The following is a 27,336-nucleotide window of genomic DNA, read 5'->3' on the forward strand; positions in this document are numbered from 1 at the left end:
CCCATTCTACCCCTTCCACCTGTGGCCCCACCCATGCCCCCTCCCCATTCTGCCCCTTCCCCCTAGTCCTGCCCCATTCCACCCACGGTCCCGCCTCAGTTCCACCCACACTCTGCCTCTTCCCCCCGAGGTCCTACCCACCACTTGCTCCTCCCCGAGATTGATAAAGCTCAGTGCCCTCGTCACGGCTCCGTGGCAGGGAGTGACAACTCCTCCAGCCCTGGAGCATGGGGAGTTTTTTCAGAGGGCTCCAATCTGCCACACCTCTGCCCCCCGTTGCATGAGGTTTAGGGAGGCTTAGCTTCCCCTGGCCTCTATTATGCGTCAGCTATGGTTATGGATTAGGACTAGACAGTAAGGGAGATATTCTGGATAATAGATAAGATAGACTGACCTCAAAATGTTCCAAGTTCTGGTCAGGATAAGCACCCAGATGTTTGGATGTTTAGCTAAAGCCAGTACAAATAACTTTAGACTGCAAAAGGGAACTAGATCAGTGGTGGGCAACCTGTGGCCTGTGGGCCACATGTGCCCCATCAGGGTAATCCATTGGCGGGCCCCAGACAGTTTGTTTACATTTGCACAGCCGCCCACAGTTCCCAGTAGCTGTGGTTAGCCGTTCCTGGCCAACGGGAGCTGTGGGAAGCAGCGGCCAGCATGTCCCTGTGGCCCGTGCCACTTTCTGCAGCTCCCATGGGCTGGGAACTGTGAACTGCAGCCACTGGGAGCTGCGGGCAGCCATGCAAATGTAAACAAACTGTCTGGCGGCATGCCAGCGGATTACCCTGATGGGCCATCGGTTGCCCACCACTGAACTAGATATTTCTTGAAGAAAGGTTTCATGTGAGGTTTCCAGAAGTGGTGAAATAACCAGATAGTTCAAATGAAAAAATAGGTTTGGTGCCAACAATCTGACAACAAAGGTAAAGGTGTTTGGCTTGGTGGTGGGCAGAGAAGCGGTAGTTTCTTATTTTCACTGGTTCACTTCTCCTTTTTTAATTCAGTTTTAGACATAACTAGTATCTTTGTCTTTTTTTCCTCTTCACAGCATTCAGATTTTCACAATCTGAAGCCAAACATCAACCACTTTGCCTTCACTACAGTAGTTGACTAAAAAGCATCACTATTCTCAGATTTCAGCTTCTCCTTACAGTCTCTTCTTTTTTGCTAGATAACACAAGCTGAATCCTCTGCTTCAGAGCCCTTCCACAGATGCAAGCACAATGATCTCATAAAAGTTGTAAATACTGCTGCTTCTGACACTCCAGTAAAACTATTTCTCTTTCTGCTGGCTTTGGCGACTTAGTCTTTTCCTCTGCAGTTCCCCATAAGCAAAATCACTTAGTTTGTAGCCAGTTTGCTGCAGCTAGCTAGACTCACGCAGAAGGAGTCTGACATGATATTACCATAATGATTGGTGTGAGAATCGGGAGTGTGGCAGTCACTGCTGCTGATCTATGGATATCAGAGATCAATAAAGCTATAGAGGGAGAAATGCTGCCATTGAGGATACTTCTTTGGCACTGGATTTTGTGTGGACAGAGATTTTCGAAAAGAAGCTCCTTTTGGTGAATGTTAGAATATGTTTTGAAACACCTATGTTGAACCAATGTTTTATCCCTCACTCTCTCAGGACATTTGGCCTTCAGCAGGGTGAGAGCAGCTAACTAAGAAGATAAGTTGCAACAGGTGAATGTGTGTCAATGTACCGAGAACTTACATTTGGTTTTCATCACTTCCCTTTGCTGTGGTGCACAAGTTCCATTTTCACAAGTGGAAAGCAGTGTCTTCTACAAAAGCTACTTTTATCTTTTGGCATAAAAATGCAAGTTTGCAGAGCAAAAATTAAAATTCACGTGTTTACTTTGAATGTGATGCTCTTTGCGCTGCTCTGTTTAGGATAATTCCTCATCTAGCTTTTCTTTTAATGATGCTGAGAATTAAGGCATTCATAAAACAAAAACTCAGTTCGTATAGCTCAGTTTGTATGTTTTTAATAACAACACTATCAATTAACTATTTAAGTTTTAAAGATATAATTACAAGAGTTCCTTGGATCACAACAAATTGTTTCTTTGTGTTTGGAAATGAATTGCAGTATTTAGGGGAAAAATGTGAGGAGACAAGAAAGGATGTAGGGAAACTGTACTAGCTGCTAAATGGATTTGTCTCTGTTTCCATATCTAAGTATTCAAGACTGACTTTCCAAAAGATTACTGTGTATTCATATGTAAACTATAACTCGTACCTATTAGTGCTTCAGTGTGAATGCGGCCAGATGTGCTTGTGGGCCTGCTAATGGCACAGCCTCCAATCCCAATTCACATGGACTGACCAGTCAAAGGAAGCAGATTTTAGAGGAGTAGCGTTCATGATCTTGTGGTTGGGGTGGAGGCCCTAATTTCAACATTTACAGAGGGCCCTATCTGACCCGAGTCCAGGCCTGAATGTGGAGAATAGTTTGAGCTTCCCTAATCATATTATTTCTTTTTCATAGGGAAAAAAGTATCCGTAAAAAGTTTCTCACCCCATAGCTGATGCTTCAGAAATAGTGTACGACGGTAGAGAGTGATGGTGTCAGGAAGCTGCAAAGTCTTCTCCTGCCACTTTTTTTTTTTAACCCATGTGGAGGGAAGGGAGGGGAGGCTGCTAATGCCCTCTGGATCTGGTGTGGCAGCACAAAAGACCAGAAGACCCGACTTACTCCCTGTGCACTGAACAGTAGCTAGTGCTGGCTTTGGGGAAGGAGCTCTGAAGTTATGAAGATTTCCTTAGATTTCCTCTGTAAACTCCTTCTGGAAACTGCTGCTGCTGGTAGAGCAGGAAAGCTTTGGTCCTAGGGGAATAAGAGTGGGCTGAAAAGCCCTGGCTCTTTCCCAGTACATTGAGCAGGTGTTGATTGCTAGTGGTGTTTGCTTTGGAGAAGAAGCCCGAAGGACAAAATTTCTATGGTTCGCCCCACAAGCGTATTCTGGTTGTGGCTTCTATTCCCCATGTTAAATGAAGGAAAAGGCTAATGCATCCATTGTCCACATCTTCACAGATTAGTATCCACTTTCTTATAGATCAGTGTATAGGGAATTAAAAAAATTGTATTTTGTATAGTGCCTTCTGAGGTGGGGCTTTACTCACCATGGTGGTGCCTCCTGCTGGCTGTCTTGGGGATGAGGTTCACCTGTCAGTACACCCTCTCCCGATGGAGCCTTACCCGCTGTCACATCTGCTCTCTGACCCACATCATTCCAGGGACCATGGCATTCTCTTCATGACACATCCCTCTGAGCTCCCCTCTTCCGGGGTTTAGTACAGCAGTCTGAATGTTCAGTCACTTCCCCAATGGTGAATGGGGGGAGACCCAGGACTGCCCACTCCTCCAGGGACCCTTTGAACCACAGTTACTTACTGCATTCCTTTGCCTTGACTACCGCTGCATTTTCCTGGGCCACTTCCCTGCAGCCACTGCACCCTACTCAGTCCCAGCAGCCCATCTGAAGCTCCTCTACACCCTGGGTCCCTGACTGCATTGCAGGGTTTCAGGCTATCATGGAGACAGTCTTCTCTCCTTGAGTTTCTGTCCGCCACTGATCCTGCTTTGCTCTGCAGCTCTTCTTATATGGGCCTGCTGGGCCCGGATTGGCTGCTTCTCACAGACTCTCTTTTGCTGTCCTCTTCTCATGCAGGCTCCCTAGGGCTCTGTTAACCCCTCGCATGCCGGTGTGGGGCTGACATCCCATCATACCTTCCATCTGAGGATTTCAAAGTGCTTTACAAACTAATCGTTACAACACTTCTAAGGTTGCAAAGTTTATCCACCTATTACGAAGAGGGAACCTGCATTATAGAGAGGGAACGTGACTAGACAAAAGTCGTACACGAACAGATCCTGGATCAACTGACTGCTAATCTTGTGCTTTAAACTCAGCACCATCTTTTCTGATGAGAAACCATCCATCTTCACCATCAGTATTAGCCAATGGAGGTTGAAAGCTGTCTGAATTTTCTAGCAGTGCTGTTTCTTTTGAGAAACTACTAATATTAGCTCTTTTATCCTTTTGCCGTAACTCCAAATCCATCTATGGTAATGAGCAGCCTTTTTATTGGTAATGCACCACTCTGGGATGTTTGCCATTCTCATCAATTTTTTTTATTTTGTACTTTTTTCCCCCTGTGAAGTGTGTGGTTCACTGCACTGGATTCTGCTTTGAGAAATGTATCTCAAGGAAAAGAATTAGAAAACAATTTTGGGGAAACAACTTTCTTGTAGTCAACCCATCTTCCTGCCCTGGATAAGTCAGCACGTTACTACACGTGTACAATTATATGAGGCCATCCAGACTCCTCTTTGATGTTGTGTCCAAGAAATTTCTGCATTGCATAGAAGTGGAATGGAATCGTAAAAGAAAGCTGTCCACATCTTGCTTAGCGCAGTGTTTTGAGGGTTTACATTGTGGGAAATATTTCTTTCTGTGTATAAACTGTGAAAAAGGGGCTTTGAATTAAAAATGGCAATTCTAAAATTCTGGCTGGTGGGGACCATCTTCATAAAATACTGCTTCATTAAGAGCTGTGTAGTAGTGAGTAAACACTAAGCATTTTGTGGGAACATTAAGCAAAATTTTACTTGTATTTATCGAGTTAGCAACAAAGCAAAATAAAGGGTGATGCCGTTTGCCACTGAGCTCCCATGTTGCTGGCATCAGAAATCAGACCCCTTTCCAAAAATCTGGCCACTTCCAACCTCTGCCCCACCTAGGAAATACTGGTCATGGTGAAAAACTTCAGGCAAAACACTGTCAGATCCACATGACTGACCTCAACTGATATTCTGGTCTCCCGTCGGGAGCACCACATGTGCAGGGGGGCAGCACGTCAGATCTGAGATCTGCTGTGTTGGCTCTGAGAGCAGAATTAGTCTCCTTTATTTTAAAGTAAATTTCCCAGTTTGAACACAGGCCAGACATCATGTGAAAAGCATTACATTATGACATTTGTCAGTATTCTTTTTGGGTGTTTTCATATGTCCGCAGTCATGCCCTGTGTCATTGCTTCTTCTGATCTTGTCATGCTTGTTAGTTTCATGCTGTTCTCTGGCAAGAAATGACAGTAGCCCATGCAAAACTGACAACAGGAAATGCAGACTCTTGGGATGGTACAAAATGTTAAAGAGTCCTATAACTGTTACCTATACCTATAACTTTCTGAGGTAGTTCTCTGTATTGTATCCACATTTACTGATGAGTTAAATATAAAATACCAGTGATTTGCCTAAATCAATTTTTATGATCCTCCTTTTTCATGTATATGGCACACACTGTGTACAAGAACATTATTTATCATTTGCATGACAGTGGCATCTTGGAGTCCTAGTCATAGACCCGGATCCCGTTGTGCTAGGTGGTGTACAAACACACAGAACAGAAAGATGGTTCCTTGTTTCAGAGAGCTTACTATCTAATAGAGCTAAAGACAAATGTCATTTTTGTAGATTAAAAGAAATACATCTGCATTGACTTACAAGAAGCTGAATTTAAATTTCTGCATCTTTGGATCCAGGAAGTCAGACTGCTGTATTGGACTCCTCATTGGTTTTGTCTATACTAGACATTTTTACCTCAAATAAATTGATTGCTAATTAACTTTGTGATAGTAAACTCATTTGTAAAGGCTAGTGTGGACACTCCCTAAATGTTTGTTCCAGGACACAAATGTTTTTGTTTTACCTGAGAGTAATCGGGGTTGGGGGTGGGAGGCAGAGAAACAGTAAAATCTATCTGTAATTCTTGGTAGCCTTTGTCTCAAATTTTGTGGGTTTTTTATACCTTCTAATAAATTAAAGTGACCAGCTGCGACATGCAACACTGGACAGGTTAACTGATAGTTAATTTGTTATCCAGCCTAACACACAATTAAGATGCTATTTTTTTATAATGACCTCCACATTTTTCAGATAAGTATGAACTTGGTTACAACTGTATTTGGAAAATGCCTGTAATTTTTAGTTTTGTAAATATTAGTGATTCTGGTCAGCTAGGACCTAATCCTGCAAAGTCCAGGACCCTCAACTCTTTTTATTTATAAGGGCCTTTTGACAGGGTGTATAATCCCACACTAGAACTGAAGGCTTAAAGAGCAACTCTGGGCCCAGATGACCCCAGCAAACCACACCTGTAGACCATGGTCCAGATGGAGGTGGAGCTTAAAAGGGAAGCCTGAGAGCTCAGAAGGGGCCTGACAAGGCAGAGATAAGGACATGCCCCAGGAACTCCTGAGTAGGAATGCTGCGGTATCCTCTGTTGGAAAAGAGGAGCCTACTTGCTGGGCCTAGGCAGCCTGAAGGTGGAATAGTTAGTACCTTTTCCTATTACCTTTGTGCTACAGACTGCAAAACATGGACAATAGAGTGGGTGGTAGGAAGTGGCCCAGGAAGGACAGTCTTAGGGCATTACTGTGTGCTAAACCTTTGGTAATCCTTACAGGGCCCTGTCTGGAGTCTGGTGGAGTGGGAGGTCCTGGGCTCCCCTACCAACCCTCTGTTGTACTAAGAAGGGACTGACCCCCTAACCATTAAGTGATGATTCCAATAAGTGCCAACCACCACTGGCCTAAACCTGGAAGGTTCTGAGCATCTGTTGTAGGGCCCTGAGTCACTTCTGCTGCCACTGAAGCCAATCTAAATAGGGCAGTTAAAATATAAGAACATAAGAGTGGCCATACTGGGTCAGACCAATGGTCATAGGTGCTGGAACTAGGGTTGCTGAGGGTGCTGCTGCATCCCCTGACATGAAGTAGTTTCCATTATATACAGGGTTTACAGTTCGGCTAAATGACTCTCAGCACCCACACTATAAAAATTGTTCCAGCACTTCTGCCAGTGGTCCATCTGCCAATGATCCATCTAGCCCAGTATCCTGTCTTCCAACAGTGTCCAATCCCAGGGCTTCCAAGGGAATGAACAGAACAGGGCAATTACTGAGTGACCCATTCCCGTTCAGTCCCAGCATCTGGCAGCTGGAGGTTAGGGGCAGCCAGAGCATGGTGTTGCGTCCCTGAACATTTGGCTAATAACCATTGATGGACCTATCCTCCCTGAACTTATCTAATTCTTTTTTGATCCCAGTTATGGTTTTGGCCTTCACAGCATCCCCTAGCAATGAATTCCACAGGTTGACTGTGTGTTGTGTGAAGTAGTACTTTCTTTTGTTTGTTTAAAACCTGCTGCCTATTCGTTTTATTGGGTGGCCGCTGGTTCTTGTGTTATGTGAAGAGGTAAATAATGCTTCTTTATTCACTTTCTCTACACCATTCATGATTTTACAGACCTCTATCATATCCCCCCTTAGTCATCTCTGTTCCTAGATGAACAGTCCCTGTCTTTTTAATCTCTCTTCTCATATGGAAGCTGTCACATACCATTAATCATATTTGTTGCCCTTCCCTGTACCTTTTATATTTCCAATATATCTTTTTTGAGATGGGGCAATTCAAGGGTTGGGTGTACCATGGATTTATATAGTGGGATTATGACCTCTTTTGTCTTATTATCTATCCCTTTAATAGTTCCTAACATTGTTAGCTTTTTTGACTGCTGCTGCACATTGAGCGGATGTTTTCAGAGAACAGTCCACAATGACTCCAAGATCTCCTGCCTGAGTGGTGGTAACTAACGTAGACCCCATCACTGTATATGTATACTTGGGATTATGTTTTCCAATATGCATTACTTTGCATTTATCAACATAGAATTTCACTTACTGCACTCAGTGCCTCTTTGTTGATCAGTCACCCAATTCAAAGAGTTACAAAGGGATCTCACACAGTCTGCTTTGGCCTTAACTATCTTGAGTAATTTTGCAAACTTTGCCACCTCATTGTTTACTCCTTTCCCCACATAATTTATGAATATGTTGAACAATACTTGTCCCAGTACAGATATCTAGACACCACTATTTACTTTTCTCCATTCTGAAAACTGACCATTTATTCCTACCCTTTGTTTCCTGTCTTTTAACCGATTACTGATCCATTGGAGGACCTTCCCTCAGCTCATGACTGCTTAGTTTGCTTAAGAGCCTTTGGTGAGGGACTTTGTCAAAGGCCTTCTGAAAGTCCAAATACACTATGTCCACTGGATCACCCTTGTCCACCTGTTTGTTGACTCCCTCAAAAAATTGTAGTAGATTGGTGAGGCATGATTTCCCTTTACAAAAGCTGGTTTACTGGTTTATCTAAATCTTCACTGATATGTGAGCCAACCCTGCTCATTTTACCCATGTGAATCATCCCCAGGAAGTCAGTGTGATTGCTGACGTGATTAAGGATGCAGAATGTGGCCATTTAATTAAACTGTTTCCAGTTTGTACCTATCTTCAATAAAGAATGTTATATTTTGTGGCTTCCTTAATCAAATGTGTTATATTAATTGAGGAAAGTGTTTTTACATTGCTGACTTTCATTAGAGGTCCAATTTAAGCTGAAGTCTGCCCTCCCCAAGTTCATTTTTGAATCAGTTGATTTAGTATGTTACCAAGTTTTCAGGTCATTTAAAAAGTTACTAAATGTATTTTTAATTTTAATTTTTCATTTACCACCATTTGATTCATTTGGAAAAATTCAGTCCCCATTGTATGCTTCGGGGAATAGAAACTGTATTACTAAAAATTTAAATCAATTATTCAATTGCATAGGCTTTCCCCTTCTCTTAGTTTTTTTTTTATTTTTCAGCATAATTTGACACAGCTGGTCACAGTGTGTTACACAGCCCTTAGATTTATTATATGATAAGTATTTTGCATCTGTTCAAAGGCTTCTTTTTGTCATCTTTGTACCATTGCCAGGCTGAGACCTATGATCATCAGTAAAGTTAGGGAGATGCTGATTAATGCTTTTGTCATCTCCGGGGTTGATTACTGTAATTCACTCTTACTGGGATTTTCAGCTCACACTGTTAGTAAATTGCTGCAGACAAAAAACGTTGCTGCAAGATTTTTCCTTACAATGAGATTATTTGAACACATTACACCACTTTTGAAATTTCTGAATGGATTAGTGGTGAAATTCAATATTCATTATAAACTACGGTTGTTGGTCTATCAGATCATTATTAGTGTAGATTGTCCTAGTCTTCCCTCAAGATCCACTTGTTAGGTTGCCCTGATGAGGGCTGTTAATATTATGCATGTTGTCTGTGAAGGAAATTACTGACTGATATTCCCAAAGCTGACTCTGACTCTGATTCTTAATCAAGATTAAAATACTTCATGTTTACTGGTGTTTCTAACATTATTTGAATTGTAAGATTCCTTGGGACTGTGTGAGGGCTGATATGTAAATGTACAATATTGACCTGGATTGTTTTCTGTGATATCTGCACAAGGAATGAAAGAGGATAAACTCCAGAAGGTGATGGTCTGGGCCATTATATATAAACCTGGTTGAATTATTTTTTGAATTTAGAAACATTTCAAATTTTGAAAAAAATTTCTCAGGCCCCTCAGTTTCTTTCTTTTTTTGGTTTAAAAATCATCTCTAATTATGTACTGTTGTATGTATAAGAGAAATCCTGGCAGTGACTGGGCTGCAAACAATCATGTGATTGTGATTCAGAGGCATGGACTGGTGTTAACCAGTTAGATTATATAAGTGAATGGGCACATCCTAACTGGCTACCTTGAGTTAGGTGAAATCTATTAATCATCTTGCAGAAGCAAATTCTGGACCTCAAGTCCCTCTAAAAGGTTCATTTAAAAGCTTTGTTTCAAAATAAAAACAGTACTGATACTTCCTATTGTAATAATTAGATGGAATTCTAGAATACTTGCATATGAATGATTTAATAAACAAGTGTTGTAACAATACATATTCTTTTGAGAGGCCCACAAAATCGAACCTGCTGACATGATGAAAACAAAAAACCTCTCCAAAAACAAATAAATCAATCACCCAAACAAATGAAAATGTAACTTTCTAAGTTGACACCTTCTCATTGATTTCTTAGAGCCTGGTCCAACACTTATTGAAGTTAATGAAAAGTTTCCTTTTCACTTTGGATTGGGCACTGAGTGCATTCAGTCTTATCTATATCTATCGTTTTGACCTATGCTGCTCAGGGCAGGGACTATTTTAATTTATATGTTGTACAGAACTGAGCACCTTCTTGAGCTTTAATTAGTAGTGGTATTTGGGGCAAGTCTTCCAGTCATTAGGCAAGACTCTCATTATTGTAAGTGGGAGTTTGGCCTGAACAAAGGCTACAGAATTTGACTCTGTCATGGGGTCCACTCACTGTAGTGGCGCCTCCTGCTGGCTGTCCTGGGGATTAGCTTTGCCAGTTGGTGCACCCTCTTCAGGTGGGCCTCTCCCTTCATCCTCTCACCCTACAGACTTGCCTCACTCCAGGAACCGCAGCATCCTCTTCATGACTCGGCCCTCTGGCCAGGTCACCATCTATGTGTTACCCCTTCTGGGGTTAGTCTAAAATCCTTCTATGCAAATAGTCCCACATAGTCTTCACATAGTCCACATAGTCTTCTACTGTGCTGCTCTGATGGTGCCACTTCCCCAGTGACCTGTAGGGAAACTTGGGTCCACCTACTACTTCCAGTCCAGGGACCTTCAGCTCAGTAGTTCTGGGATCTACCCTTTCAGTCCTTACTGCTCCTTCCTTGGACGGCTTCCTACTCTTCCTGGTTCTCCCCCTTCTCTGGGAGTACCACCTCCTTCTGCCCAGGTGAGCCTCCTTTAATCAGCTCCCTGGCTCTTCCTCCAGGTGCAGCCAGGGCGGTTAATTGGCCTACCTGGCCACCTTAACCCCTTCTAATCCTTTGTGGGGTGGACACCTCTTCACAGGCCCACTGACCTCTTGTTTTAATGAACATCAAAATTTATTATCCCTCATAAAAATTATAAATATTGGTCTCTGATCCACCTCAGTCATTAGCTGTCTTTTGGGTCAATATATTTTGATATTCACCTCAAAGGATCAACTTTTGATAATGTTATTTAATAGCTTTCCTGAAGCTTCACAACATAGTAAGGATATAATGCATGAGTTTCCATATCATCCTTTATGGAATAAGCTCTGTTTTTCTCTTAGTAGCCATAGTGCAGAAGGGCAAGATTAAAAGTTCGAGGAATTGCATTGCAAGTAATTTGCTCTAGAGGATATACCAGGAAAAACCCATGCTCATGTTTTCAGCAACCCTATGAAAAGCTAATACTAATGTTTAGATCATTCAGTTCATGTTCCAGCAAAATTCCTGGTACAAGCCTTTCTGATGCAAAATATCGGGTACAATCCTCTGTATTAATTACAAAACAGTTCTTTGTATTCTTCATTTATACTATGATCAGAAGGCAAGAAAGGATACCCTGTTAGCTTAACTAACATATGCAGTGTATGCATAAAACTAAAACACTAAAACAAAAAATAATATAAAACACACAAATTAGCATATGACTGACTCAAAGGGAATTTATAAGAACTTGCCTTATGAGTCCATAGTATGTTGTCTCACACTGGCTAGCAGTACTTGTTTTCTTCTTTCAGTAGTTTTCAATCATTTTAAAATTTTTGTAGGCAAGGAAGTAAAAAAGAGGCTGTTACAGATTTACTGGCCACTTTCTTTGCTCAGGATGTGATTCAGCAGTGAGAGAGCAGTTATAGTATGAGCAGAAACATTTCTGTCTAAATAGACAATACATAGGGCTATACAATAAACTATTATCGTGCTTATATCTTCCCCAGTGGCTGCTCGACTAAGGTGATACAGGTGTGCACATCTGGCGATGAAGGCCCTAAATCCAGTCCCTCCTGATGGATGCAGTATGTCTACACATGGAGCCACAGTTTCTTATAGAACTTAATGAGGCGGTGGGAGGAAGGAGCGGATGATTGTAGCCATTAACTTTTCTTTTGTGATTTCAACTTAAAAAAAAAAAAGTCTTAGTCTTGCCAGACTTCTACAGTAGTACTGTAGTTTATAGCAGTGAGCTGGTGAGATGAGACTTCACTGTGATATTCTGTACCTTGCAACTGTGACTAGTGAAACAAAAAACATGTAAAGAATTGTAATGACAAAGGGGTATGTTGGCAGCTTGTGAAGTAGTGAAATGAAATTCCTGTTAAATGTGCCCACCCAATACAAATGGTGTTAAGAAATCAGCTATCTATTGACAGAGCTGATGTTTGTACGTTGGGGAGCTATCTAGAAGAGTTACTGTAGCAGATTTTATCAGTTCTCTTAATTGTGCATCTGCTATGTGCTACTTGAGTTCACAATTTGGGGGTCTGGTTAGATTGGTTGTTTTTGGTGGTGAAGTTGCAGCTGTGACCAGGACACGCTCGCGCTCTCGCTCTCACTTTTGTCTGGCCAGCAAATCTTGCAGCAGTTATCAATATCTTTTTGAAGCTTTGATATTAGATTATTACAATATACTCAATGTTGCGATCAATATTAAGTCCATTCAGAAGTTTAGAAAGATGTAGAATGAAGTAGTCTGCTTACTGAGCAGGGTATCTCCTTCAGAGCATATTATACAAATGCTCCATGATCTGTGTGGCTGTGTGGTTTCCAGGTTGAATTTAAGGTGTTGGTTTTGCCATAGGGTCTGGGACATGTCTACCTGAAAGACTATTTTTATTCTTATAGGATACTCATCCCATTGTAAGCAGTGGAAGCAAACAAGCTGAAGCCCCCTCTATTTAAACTGGAGAAAGCTGTTGGAAGGGCATTTTTCATCAAGGACTCCTCAATTTGTGAAATTCATTCCTTATAGTTGGTCTGAAATAGCCTGAATTTGCTGAGCTTTGGAACACTCTGTAAAGCATATATGTTATACAGGCATTCAGGAAGTGTGAAGGAGGCATGGGACTATGAAGAAGAATGTGGATTTGTTTGGTTTGTTTCTGTGGCTGGATGGTTTGATTTTTGTCATGAGACTGGACTTTTTGCTTTTTCAATTGTTGATATATTTTAACTGATGTGCATATGCTTACCTTATTGGCAGTAAACTGAGTTTGTTAATCTTGTCTTCCCAATGCCACCTAAATATTACTACATCATATAACCACACCTCTTAAGGATTCCTCACTCTAGACTCAGTTACTTATATTCCACAGAAATTGGGTGTCACTTCACTTTATTGTTGAAAAGTATTTATATTAGAAATAAAGAATCATGAAACTGAGGCTATAGTAAGTTACTTACACTAAAGAAGGAATTCCTCAGCATGTTAAGTTTCCTAAACAAATGTATTTTTTGTATCTCTGAGGCTTACAAACCCCACACGGGATAGGAAGGGGTTAAAGAGCTGCTCAGGGCCCTAGTAGCTCCACCCTGTTGTAGTAAGATGAGGCCCTGAAACATGAACCCTTAGTATTAGAGGCCTGGTATGAGGCCTGAGGCCTGAACTAAAGTAATGGTCAAGACTTTGCTAACATAAAGCAAAGTTAAGCTGTGAGGCAGAGGCAGACCCTGCTCATGGAAGTTGGCGAGAAGAAGGCAGCTATTTGCATGTATAGACATATCTAAAAGGTATCAAGTACTAATAGGATGAACATGTGACAGGATAGCACCAGAACATTCTGTTACGAACACATTCCACAGAGATAATGAGGAACAGGCTGACCCATCCTAAAGACAGGATCAAAAGGATAATATGATGGATAGAGTTGTTTGTTTGAACCAACATGTACTAGGAGAGAGGCAGCACCCTAACATGTAGAGGGGTTGTACCTCAATGCGTCAGGAGTGATGTGTAACTTGTTTGTACCTGTGTATAAGAATGCATCCTTGAGTGGATATCATTGTCTGGTCTAGGGGGCAGTGGTAAGTCCCACCGCTGACTGAGCTGGTCCATTGTCAGGGGGTACGTATTTGTAGTAAGTCCTGTAGAGTCTGCGGGAAACTATTACTGTGCTTTGATAATAAACCTGGCCGGGTGCCTTCGTACCTTATCGGAGTCTGTGGTCATTGGGGGTTCTCTTGGGGTCTGCTGTGTCAGATATCTGCAGAGCCGGGGCAGCACACAGAGGGAACACACACGCAGCCAACTGTTATCATCATTGAACAGAGCAGAGCACCGGTGACATCTGATGACACCTGTTACACACACAAAGTTTGCATGGGCTAGAGGAGGAACTTAAAAGAGAGGCAGAGTAGCTCTGTAGCTGACACAGTGAGGTGAGTCGACCTACACTCTGAGCTCCTGGGAGGAAGTGTTGCAAGAGCTCTTGCTGCCTGAAGCATGGCCAGGCCAACAAAGAAGGGACATGAAACTCTCTGAAGGTTAGAGACCGTATCTTTGTGTTCAGTTCTTAGAGATCTTTACTTTACCTGTTGGGAAGTGGTAGGAAGTGATCCTGGGAGACAGCTGCATAGCATTCTAGGGTGCAGGATGTAGCCGCTTACCACTGGGCCCTGGTGAAGAGCGTGGGCCTAGGGTCCCCTACCAGCTGCTAAGGAGGGGCCAATTACAAAAGCTGTGGTGTGGGCAATCTAGTTGAGGGAAGGCCCTGAAGATAGAAGTCTCCAGACCATGAGCCCCTGACCTAAGGAGAAGCTTGGGGTCCTTTGCCTAACCCAGAAGGCTACCCTGTTGTTGGGCTCTTTACAGACTTGGACTCAAATGTCTGACCTGGCCAGAGGCAAATCTTTGCAGTGCCTAGAAAGAGAGAAACCTGCCATGCTCCTGCCTGACCCCTGGGCAGTGCTGGCAGTGAGTGTTCCCCTTCACAGGTCCTTATTTTGAATACTTGTTACATATTACAACCCACAGTTGGGCCTTGGCAGGTTGAAAGGTATGAATGTAACCAAGCACTACAGGTGGGACAGTGGGATTGGGATGCTTGGATTTATCTCAAGGATTGCCTGACAATATGAAAAGGTGAATAACCTGTCAGACAAGATAGGTGGTGCTAAGGTGCTCCTCTGTTTTGGATCAGATATGCTTCATGAGTCCTTGGAAAAGAGTCCTCTAGAGAAGTTCACGACTAATTAATGCATTGAACTATTTTCATGCACTGAGATTCCCAGAGCACAGCTCTCAAAAAATAGAAAGCACTCAGTAATTTAAACCTTATGTGGCTAGTAGGAGTAGCAAACCATTAGTGTAACTTTTTGGAGCTGGTGTACCAGGCAGCCAGTATATTGAAATTATGAAAAATTAAGTGAAAAGTAATATTCAAGGCTTCCTTCCGAGTGCACACAGACTGCAGACTTGACATTTTGGCTCCATTAAGCTTTGCTCTTCAATACGTACCAGGGCATCTGAGGAGAGAAATGTAAGACCTTTTCTGTTATGTCTTCATCTACCCATGTGTAAAGTGCATTCTGGAAGATGTGGGAGGGACAGCGTCCCCAGGAAACCTCTTGGAGAAAAGGAGTGGTGAGTGCTCGGCATGTATGAGACATGTTGTCATAGCAGTTTATTCAGTTTTCTTTCTGGCTTTGACATTTAGTAAAAGCAAAACATGAATCTATATATTCATCACCCAGTTTCTTTATCTTGAATAAAACTGCCTTGGAAACATAACAAATAACCCTTTTTGGGCTGGCTAGTGCTGCCCTGGTAAAGGTGAGTACTATTCTGGTAAGTCAGCCTCACACTTTGAACACCATTGCTGGAGACAAATACCCAATATACAGCTCTGAGTATTTGGTGAGGTGTGTGAGACTTCTCAAAGATGATAATGAAAACATTAAGCATCTTTTGGTTCCCCTTTGAACACTAGACAAATTAAAAAATGTTAGGGGAATGTAGGGCTCAGTATTGATAATTTTCAGGTTTCAGAGTAGCAGCCGTGTTAGTCTGTATTCGCAAAAAGAAAAGGAGTACTTGTGGCACCTTAGAGACTAACAAATTTATTTGAGCATTGAGTATTGATAAAGAATCTTTAACCTCCAGGTCACCAGCCTAAATCCAGGCTGGATCAGAAGTGACAAAAGCTGCACAATCTGACAGGTGTTTGATGGACTCCCAGTTCCTAGAAGAGGCATCTAGATCACCAAAACCACCATATCCACTGGCACTTCCTCTCGTAGCCCCAGCAAAGAGGACAGGATTGAATTAGGGGTGGTCCCCTTCACTTTGGAGTCTGGAGCTTTGGAAGCCCAGGGTGAGGAAGTTTACTATTGCTGTTTCCCAAGCCATAACTTGTTTTGTGTAGAGGGGACTTAATTGTGCAGGACTGTGAAATGATATTTAGGCTCCTAAATCAGTTAAGTGCTGCAACTCTGTGCTCAGCAATGCCTAACTACCTTTAAAGATCTGGCCCAGGTTCATTTGAAAAAAATAAAAAGCATTGGATTAAATGTATGCTTATGTAATCACAATAGCCAATTAAGTTTTTTTTTCTTCTCCATGCTGTGTGACTTCTTCTTTCATAATAAGAAGTAAACTGAAATGACTGACAGACTTTCACACAGAAACAAACCTCATTCTGCAGTTCTTGCTTGTGGAAAATTATCACTGAAGTCAATGAAAGTTCAATGGGAGTTTAGCCTCAGGAATGACAAAAAGTGCTGTGTGTGTGTCAAAAACCTTTTTGGTATTTAATGAGGCAGAGACGTCAACCATTGCCTACTTAGATTCACTGCACAAGCTACCAAATCTGTCTGTAGAATGTGCTGAAGGAAAAAATAATCGGGCATACATTTATGCCTCAGGTTTTTAAGCTTGCTTAGCCTATCACAGTGGCTCTCAAACTGTAGGTCAGGGACCCCCAAGTGGGTTGCAACCTCTTTTCAATGAGGTCACCAGGGCTGGCATTAGACTTGCTGTGGTCTGGGGCTGAAGCCAAAGCCCAAGCCACACTGACCAGGGCCAAAGCCGAAGCCCAAGCCGCACCACCCAGGACTGAAGCCCAAGGGCTTCAGTGCTTGGTGGCGGGGCTCAGATTACAGGCCTCCTGCCTGGGGCGGAAGCCCTTGAGCTTTGGCTTTGACCCCCCCCTCCTGGGGTCGTGCACTAATTTTTGTTGTCAGAAGAGGGTGGTGGAGCAATGAAGTTTGAGACCCCCTGGCCTATCATTAGCAAATAGGTATATACAGTAGTTCGCCTGGGGACCTTTACATATGTGTCTTTAAAAAATGAGATGAGGTGGGTGGGTATTGGTGGGTATTGGACCCACTTCTGTCAGTGAGAGAGAGACAAGCTTTCGAGTTACACAGAGCTCTTCTTCAGGTCTGGGAAAGATACTCGGAGTGCCAAAGATAAATACAAAGTGGAACAGATAGTTTGGCATAAGTAGCTAACACATGTTCTAATGGACCATTCAAGCGGTCTATAAAGTTATGGGATTAAAAAGGAGGTTTAGTGGGTTACAGATTGTTGTAATAAGCCATAAATCCAGTATCTTTATTTAGGCCTTAATTTTTAATGTCTAGCAAAGTTATGAATGTAAGCACCCAAGAACTCCCCTATCTGCATCAACTTCCAGGACACATCATTCAGCTTCAAGAACGGAACCCTATAGACAACTCTATAAAAGAAACCCATGGTTCACCTCACCTATTTTCTCAGATCCAGGAACCACCCTAAGCACACCAAGAAATCAGTTATCTACAGCCAGGCCCTCAGATACCACAGAAAATGCTCCGAGGAGAAAGTACAGGGTACACACCTTAACACACTGAAAACTGCCTTCACCAAACAAGAACACTCCACCACAGAAGTAGATTGCACATGGAATGGGCCAAGCAACTATCTTGAAAGAACCTGCTTCAATACAGAAAAATCCTCCCCTACAACTGCACACTTCCAGTTGTCATCCCCTCACTGGAAACCATATGGGGCATCACTAAACAGTTATAACCCATACTTGATGGGGACCACATCCTGAAATAAATCTTTTCCAGACCCACACCTTTCTGGCCTTCAGACAAACCCCGCAACTCACCAAGCTCATCAGAAGCATCCCCACAGACCACAATCCACCAAGTCAAAGTGGCACCAGACCCTGACAGAACAACAGATGCAAAACCTGCAGGCATACCTCCACTGCTACAATGACCAATACCCCGCACAACACACCTTTCAAGATCTATGGGTCCTACACATGCCCATCACAACATGTGGTGTATGTCATTCAATGCTCTAAATGCCCTAATAACAATTACAGGAGTTAACCAAGGCAATCACTACAGTCAAATGAACTCTCATAGGATGTTTTTGTGTTTTATCATTTTTTCTATCACCTGTGGATGAATACTTTTCACAAAATGATCACTCTCAGTCCTCCTTCTCAAAGGAAACCTGCACAACATCTTCAAAAGATGAGTCTTGGAACTTAAATTCATAACTTTGTTGGACATTAAAGATCATGGTCTAAAAAAAAGAAACTGGATTTATTACGACAGTCTGCAACCACCAAACCCTACTCCTCTTTTTTTTGTCCTACAGCTGCAGAGATGATAATGGGACACCTCACTGCACAGGATGCAAGAGGAAGAACAAGGACAGAGCAGTCCCATTGCTCAATGAGGGGAGAAAAATAACAACAGATAATGTGGAAATGTCAGAAGTGCGAAATGATTTTTGGTTTCAGTTTTCATCAGAAAAGTTTGTAGTGATTGGATGTCCAACATAGTGAATGCCAGTGAAAATGAGGTAGGATTGGAGGCTAAAATAGGGAAAGAACAAGTTAAAAATTACTTAGACAAGTTAGATGTCTTCAAATCACCAGGGCCTGATAGAATGCATCCTAGAATACTCAAGGAGCTGACTGCGGAGATATCTGAGCCATTAACAATTACCTTTGAAAAGTTATGGAAGATGGGAAAGATTCCAGAGGACTGGAAGAGGGGAAATATAATGCTCATCTATACAAGGACAACCGGGGAATAAAGTTAGCCCAGTCATCTTAACTACAGTACCTGGAAAGATAATGGAGTAAATAATTAAGCAATCAGTTTGGAAACACCTAGAAGATAATATGGTGATAAATAACAGCATGGATTTGTCAAGAACAAATCACATCAAATCAGTCTAACAGCTTTCTTTGACAAGGTAACAAGCTTTGTGGATGTGGGGAAGCGATAGATGTGGTATATCTTGACCTCAGTAAGGTTTTTGAGATTGTCTTGAACGACTGTCTCAGAAACAAACTAGGGAAATACAACCTAGTTGGAGCTACTATAAGGTGAGTGCATAACTAGTTCTGATGAAGCGAGCTGTAGCTCACGAAAGCTTATGCTCAAATAAATTTGTTAGTCTCTAAGGTGCCACAAGTACTTTTCTTGTTACAAGAGAGTAGTTATCAGTGATTCACAGTCAACCTGGAAGGGCATGTCATGTGGGTCCTGCAGGGATCAGTCCTGGGTCTGGTTCTGTTTGATATCTTCATCAATGATTTAGATAATGGCATAGCAAGTACACTTATAAAGTTTGTGGATGATATCAAGTTAAAAGAGGTTGCATGTGCTTTGGAGGATAGGATAGGATTAAAATTCAAAATGATCTGGACAAACTGGAGAAATGGTCTCAAATAAATAGGATGAAATTCAAAAAGGACAAATGCAAAGTACTCCACTTAGGAAGAAACAATCAATTGCACACATACAAATTGGGAAATGACTGCCTAGGAAGTAGTACTGCAGAAAGGGATCTGGGGGTCATAGTTAGATCACAAGCTAAATATGAGTCAACAGTGTAACGCGGTTGCAAAAAAAGCAAACGTCATTCTGGGATATATTAGCAGGAGTATTGTAAGCAAGACACGAGAAGTAATTCTTCTGCTCTACTCCGTGCTGATTAGGTCTCAACTGGAGTATTGTGTCCAGTTCTGGGCACCACATTTCAGGAAAGTGTGGACAAATTGGAGAAAGTCCAGAGAAGAGCAACATAAATTATTAAAGGTCTAGAAAGCATGACCTATGAGGAAAGATTAAAAAAATTGGGTTTGTTTAGTTTGGAGAAGAGAAGACTGAGAGGGGACATAACAGTTTTCAAATACAGAAAAGGTTTTTCTAAGGAGAAGGGAGAAAAATTGTTCTGGTTAACTGCTTAGGATAGGACAAGAAGCAATGGGCTTAAATTCCAGCAAGGGAGGTTTAGGTTGGACATTATGAAAAACTTCCTGTTAGGGCAGTTAAGCACTGGAATAAATTGCCTGGGGAGGTTATGGAATCTCCAACACTTGGAGATTTTTAAGAGCAGGTTAGACAAACACCTGTCAGGAATGGTCAAGATAATACCTGGTCCTGCCTTGAGAGAAGGAGACTGGACTAGATGACCTTTCGAGGTCCCTTCCAGTCCTACAATACCATGATTCTACGACTCACCTTGAATGCTTCCTTAGAACAGGCATTAGTTAATTATGCTAAACAATCTATTCCAACTTGTATTTAGCTGTGACACTCCGAACACCTTTCCCAGACCTGAAGAAGAGCTCTGCATAGCTTCGAAGCTTCTCTCTCACCAACAGAAGTTGGTCCAATGAAAGAAATTACCTTACCCTTATTACCTTATATCATTGTCTGTCTGATATCATAGGACCAACATGGTTTCTACAACATCTGTTAAGAAATGGTTGGTAGCAGTAAAGAGAGACAGTTTTTGGGTAGACCAACACATATGTGTCACTTTTGCATTTCAGGCCAGATCCAAAACCTCTTGAAGTCAATAGAAGTCTTTCCATTGTATTCAATAGACTTTATATCAGGCCCATTAGAGTCCTGTCTTATTCCTATTGAAATCAGTTTTCTTCTTGACTTCAGTGGGATTAGGAGCAGGCCCTTAATCCGTATGTATCTGCTTTATTTTATTTCATAACAGTTTCAGCATGGCAAATATTACAGTAAATAATGTACATTGTCATAATGGATTTCTTTAAATATCTATTGCTTTGAAGCAGAGTCTAATGCATCAGAAATGCTGTGCTGTCAGAAACATTTGGTGGAATAGAATCCACTAGAATGACTATCCTGAAAATATTTACTGATAGTTGGAATTTATTAAGCTGTCTGTTGAATTATAAAACCTGACAAAGGGTGTTTTTCCCCCCACTAATTGACTTTTTCAGTGAGTGTATTAATTTTAAAACCATTTATATGAATTAGGAAAAAACATTGTACAAGAACAAAATTGTGGATTGCTACTTAATTGTTCCACCTCATTAATGTTCTCATATACCTCCTTGTACATATGTGGTTTCCTTTCAGTGAGAGTTTAATTCTGCGTATAATACATGAGATCCTTTATTTTTGTCAAAAAGAAAAGGAGTACTTGTGGCACCTTAGAGACTAACCAATTTATTAGAGCATAAGCTTTCGTGAGCTACAGCTCACTTCATCAGATGCATATCGTGGAAACTGCAGCAGACTTTATATATACACAGAGAATATGAACCAATACTGTCATTAATCTTATAAATATGATGCTCAAGTGAAGCGATTTCTGATTTGTCACTATACCAGTCTTTTAAAAGTGGGATATGACCAATTCCATTTTAAAAGGATCTATCTCTTTTGCACAACCCACAGCAAATACTAGGTCACTTAAAGATTTTGTAGTTCCTTGTATAAATGAAAAATTAGATTACAAATATAGTTCTGATCCCTCTGATATTTTGTGATTGGGATTGGAAGGATTAGATTTTTATTGGTAAATGTCAAATATCACTACATGGAAAAACCAACAGAAAATATTTCCACTGATAACTGAAATTTACAGATAGCATTTTTTGTAATTTGCCTAACTGGGAACTTATTAGAATTTAATTTAAGAATATTTACTTTGTATATTTTGACATGTCCTGTTCAGATTAAAAAAGTTAAAGCTTTATAGCCTTTAAAATACAATCTGTCAACATCCGCTGTCATTAAGGAATTAGTCTGCCTTCCCCCATTGCCTGGCAGCCTCCGCTCCAAACTTTCTGCAACTGCGAAAACTTAAATCTATAAAAATAGGAAAAAATGCTTAAAATTGATGATATCCCTTGAAATTATAAAAATAAAAATTGAATAGTACCAAACACACTTCCGATTCATACTATGGCTTTAATATTTTACCACAAATGTCTTTTCTTAGGATAATAACAGCTGTGTGTGTGTATTATATTATTACTGATCCTCACGGCACAAGTAAATTGCCTTGTCTGGTATACCACATGCGAACAAGTGTTCAGAGGAGTGCCATAAATTCTTGCATGATTTTAAAGTAGTAGTATTTGTTTTTATAGCAGCCAGAAGTCTGATAGACACTTTACAGAACAAGAAAAAGACAAGGTCCAAGAGGCAACCTAATATTACACACGACAGTCAGAGGGTGAAAAAGAGTAGGAATGGGAAGAAGGCAAGATGTAGAACAAACATTAGAATAATGAAAGTGCCATTTGGAGTGACAGACTCAGCCTCTGGGGCCCATACTCCCAAGGGACTACAACTGTAACCGCTACAAGAGCTCTCTGACTCTGTTTCCCAGTATGCTTGGAGTCAGGGGTAGAGACAAAATGGATGAGAAACTCCTGTTCAGACCAATAGGGTACTGCATTGGGGTAATTTGGGCAAGCAGTTTAGGGCCAATGCTGAGCCGGGGCGGGGAGGGGTCAGCCTGACTCAGAGACAAGTTGTGGTTTCAGATTGGGGATGGGGAGCGGAGAGACAAGCAAGGCAGCGCAGGAAGTCTCTGATTAACTCTCCCTCCCCACAAAGGGAGACTCTGAACTGCTGAGGGATCTAGCACATGAGGCACGCACCTCCAGTCCTGTGGAGACCAGAGTCTAGAGAGGCAGAAATCTGAGCTAGAACTGAGACTGCCCTGCAGCCTCAAGCTGGGGAGCCAGCTGAGCCTGGTAGGAGCCAGGAAAGGATCCTGCACCACCCATGAGTGGAGACTTTTTTGTTTAAGCTGGCCAGTGTTCACAGCACCGGAGCACTCGCCTCGGGACTCATCCTCACCATCCCATCTACTTGGAAGGGGCCAGGGAGGAGGTGGGGGCTGGGATAAGTTGTGGATGTTGGTAGGTGGGGAACTGGTTGATTTGGTAATGGTTAATATTTGCTAGTGAACCCTATCCCTGTCCTTCATCAGATCCAATTTTCCTGCTCCCACTAGTGTCCCCTTTTATGGTGTTGTTTTGGGTGTGTCACTTCTGCTGCTGTGGTTGTGTTCCTGTACTTTGTTCTTAGGATATGTCTACACAGCAATTAAACACCCACAGCTGTTAGATTACAAATATACAAAAAGCTCCAGTTGTGGGGTATAAATTTACAGTGTAGACGCTCCAGCTCAGGCTGGAGCCCAAGCTTTGGAAGCTCCCCCCTCATGAGATCTCAGAGCTCAGGCTGCAGCCTGAGCCCGAATGTCTACACCGCAGTTAAACTACCCCTTAGCCTGAGCCCCGTGAGCCCAAGTCAGCTGACACAGTCAAGCTGCGGGTGTTAGTTGCACTGGAGATGTACCCTAACATACTGGTTAGGGTTAGTAGCATTATTCACTTTCGCAAGGGACAACACCCCATGTGTCTCTGGTACAGTGGGGAGTCACCTTGGGTGGAAGCACCAGTGGTTGCCTCCCCACCTGCCCCTGGTTCCAACCTATATGAGGAGAAGGGGAGAAGTCACTTCAGTTAACAAGCACCAGGGAGGAGGCTTGAGCCATGCTTCAGGGAAGGTGCTCCAATAAGATCAGGCAAAAATTAGTCTGTCATGTATGTATATGAGGGAGGAAGAATGCTTTGTGGCTAAAGCACTGGGTTGGGACTCAGGAGACCTGGGTTTGATTCCTGCCTCTACCATAGAATACTTGTGTGGCTTTTGACAGTTTTCTAAATCTCCCTATTCCTCAGTTCCCCATCAATGCAATGAGATTAGTATTTCCCTCCCTCACAAGGGTGTTATGAGGATAAATTTAATAATCACAGTGTCGTGCTGAGATATGATAATGAAGGGCATTCTAATCTAAGGTGCCTGTTGGAGGATCTGTTGAGAATAGTTACTTTATATTTTTGTTAACCTTTTAAATACCTGTGAGCTCATGCCCAACTGCCATGTTTTTTTTTCTACTCACTATTTTAAAGTGTAATTTTTAGACTAGTTAACAGATTTTGTTTTATAATCCAAGTCCAATATGTTTTACCATTATTTCTGCTCATACAATTCATTCCCAATCCCATCTCTACTGGAGTAAGTGAAATGTTTGGGAAGTATAGGATAAGACAGTCCAAATACAATTGCATAAAATCTTGAGACTAGATGATACAAGAATACAAATTTTACTATCCGGACACCTGAAGGAGGTGGCTTGGGCAATGTAGGCAAATAAAAATGCAAATATATTGAAAACACATGAAATCTCTGTGGATTGCTTTATAAATTAAAACACCTTTACATCGATGCAAAATTAGCTGGTAAAGCCTCCAGTTATAAATCCTGAAGAGGAAAAAATATCCATTCCACCTAATGAAGTATCTCTTTTGGTTTTAGCGCTGCTCCACTTGGAAGAGTGACGGGTTACTTCTGGTTTAACACTGCTTATTTCGTACCTTTGCCCTCACACGGTCTACATCTTGTAGGGTACAGCTGTAACTTTAAGGCGGGCAGGGCAAGATTCCCTTCTAGAGCCTTCATAAGGTGCATGGCATAGGTCATTCTGGAGGGGGGCTAGCCTTTTTCTATACATCTTATTCTTTACAAATATCATAGGAAATTCCATTAAAAGAATTGAAAACTTTCAGAATGAAGGATTAAACATACAGAGGACAAGAAATGGCAAAAGTTGAGGCTCTAATCATTTGATCATATATATATTTCTCAACTTTAATATAGCATTACACAATTTTTCTATTACCTGGTAAGGTGCATCATATAAGGCATGCAATGAGTGTCATGCGTCATTCCATGGGCATCTTAATAATGCAGCCTGTAAACACACATGATGAAGGAAGCACATCTGCTGTGTAAATTTCCATGTGTCTGGGCATTTAAAAAGGCTTTGATATTTTTATGTATGGTGAACTGTGTGATTATGCCTTATAGACACAGTACTAAGTCGGATAGTGCTCACTGCACTATACCAGTAGGAACATTAGAAAGCATTGAGACTCAGGAGAGAACAGTGTCTGTAATCGTGGCTGCGCCTTGTGCATTTGGTGGAGCACAGCAGGGTCATTTCAGTTTAGGGCTCTCAGACGACACTTGTTGGTGGCCACCTTCCTCTGGCACTGCCCCTCCACTCTGCTTATTATTCCGAGTTAGTTGTATTTCTAAACCTCCTACTCCCAAGTCCTTAGTGCCTCACAGTCTCCTCTGTTCATACATGCACCCAGTCTCAGGCATGTGCATGTGCACACTTACATGGAGCCACGCACCCAGCATTTTACTTTTCCCCCCAAATTCTTCCAGTGAAGAAAGAAGTATGACTGAATGAGTGAGAGAGAGTTTCCCCCCACTTTCAGTTATTAACCTTTTTTCCACTGGAAAAAAGAAAAGGGCGGGGGATGGGGGGAATTTAGTGGTAAAATCAGAGATGGTGGGATTTTTTAAATTAGAAAATTAGGTTTTGACAAAACATTTTTTTGTCAACAAAAAGTTGAAATTTTCACAGAAAACAGACATTTTTTGTGAAAAATGAACACCCCAAAAGTTCCTGATTTTTTGGGCAAAACGCAGAAATTTCTATTTGGAAATGCTGCCATGGTGCCTTATGGGAGTTGTTGTTCAGGTACGTCATGCCCCAAACTCCCATGAGGCACTGTGGCAGCATTTCCCAATCAAAATGTTTGGTTTTTAGTAAAATATATATTTAATTATTCCACTCCCTCTCCCTCCGAAAAGTCTAAATTTTCTGGGTCATGGCTGTGGGGAACCCATTTTCTAATCTGCTCAGTGCCCCCCCAAAAAAAACCCCCCAAAAAACAAAAAAACTTTACTTTCCATAGTTTTTCAGAAAATATTAGTTTCTTCTGAGGTCCCATTTCTTTGACTATCTGGCATCCACACTGTGCCCAAACACCTGTCTCAGCTGCTGTAAATCTCCATGGCTCCATGCCTTCACTAATTGCAGATCTGTGTGAATAATCAACCTCTCATCCATGCACACAGTCTCACCCAGCCCCTCTGGCACTCATCCTTCACTCACTGGACAGATTTCTGTCTCTAGGGTCTGGGATTTTTTTCGTCATCTCATCACACGCTGCGGCAGTGCAGCAGCAGCAGAATCAGCAGGGAATCTTTCCTTGCTGTGTGTGGGTGGCTGGCTAGGCGGGTTTCCTCCTACCGCCCCCCCATCCACCCCCCCCAAATCATCTCATCATCTACTGCAGGAGCTGGGACTTTAAGATAAACACAGAATAGTGTGAGACTTGCAATTTAAAAAATCACTAGATAAAATTACAGTACTGTGATGGTGACTCTGTTTATGGGTCAGTGTGTTGATCTGCTCACACTCCTGGTTAAGGTGTGCAAAGATGAAGCAGAGAAGCACTCTTTGCCATGCAGTGGGGCCCAATTTGAGGCCCCCTAACACTGTAGATACGAAAACCTTCCAGAACCTTTCCCCCTGGTAGTTGAAGGGAACGATCTTTGCATGCTGTCCCCCTCTGATGGAACTGTTCAAGAGCCAGCCACAGCATGGCCCGTTGTAATTAGCAATTAGTTCCTGTATATAATCCTAACACAATCTAGTTCTGTAGTTTGTATTTCTATTTGATTTTCACCCACCCAACAGCTCAAACCAGACTTCTAATCACCCTTAGCTGACATTTTGTGTTCAGTTTCTTAGTGGATGTAAAGCGCTCACCTTAATAAGCTCTTCTCCACTAAAATAAATAGGTTTGATACTTGAAAGCAATTTCATGAAAAACTTATGAAAATAACTGGGAAATGTCTGCACTCCTTTGACTTCTGCTTATAGTTGCAGCTGAATTCCCTGGAGGGAGAACTAGACAGCTTGACTTGCTAATCTTCTGGGAACACTGTTAGGCAGATAAAGGTGAGACATGGGGGATGAGTTCCCTAAAGGAATTTGGTGTTCTCTATGAACTTGTGAGAAACCTCTTTGGAATACATACACACAAGACCTCATACTGTCACAGCTGACATGATAAAACCAGCATTAACTGCTCTCCAAAGAATGACAACGGTTGAGGGTGTTCTCAGAGGAATAGCACTGTTTTCAATGAGCTCACCAGCAGGCATCCATCAAGGTTATGTAAGTAGTGCATTACTGCAAGCGTAATTGTTATATTTGAATGAGAGTCTCTTTGAAGTATCCCCGGAATTCAGTGTTGCAGATTTAAAGTATGCAGAATTCAAGTGTAGAGATGGATTTTCCTCATTTCAATGCATATTCCTTAAGGAATTTTCCCCCCGTTTTTTTAATTTAGATTTTTTTTTCTAT

The 27,336-nt window shown here is 41.8% G+C and overlaps 1 protein-coding gene across 8 annotated transcripts in view; it reads left to right on the forward strand.

Annotated features, from left to right (window-relative positions):
- Nucleotides 1-27,336, forward strand: part of TAFA2 (TAFA chemokine like family member 2) — a 289,386-nt gene that overhangs the window by 78,771 nt on the left and 183,279 nt on the right. For 2 of the 8 annotated variants that reach the window (XM_073327950.1, XM_073327949.1), the window contains one exon: nucleotides 15,904-16,114. The exons of the other annotated variants lie outside the window; for them this stretch is intronic. The gene's annotated coding sequence lies outside the window, so the exon portion shown is untranslated. The remainder of the gene's footprint in view (nucleotides 1-15,903; nucleotides 16,115-27,336) is intronic. 8 annotated transcript variants of the gene reach the window in all.

This window comes from Lepidochelys kempii, chromosome 1 (assembly GCF_965140265.1).
Source record: "Lepidochelys kempii isolate rLepKem1 chromosome 1, rLepKem1.hap2, whole genome shotgun sequence".
In the NCBI taxonomy this organism is placed as follows: Eukaryota; Metazoa; Chordata; order Testudines; family Cheloniidae; genus Lepidochelys; species Lepidochelys kempii.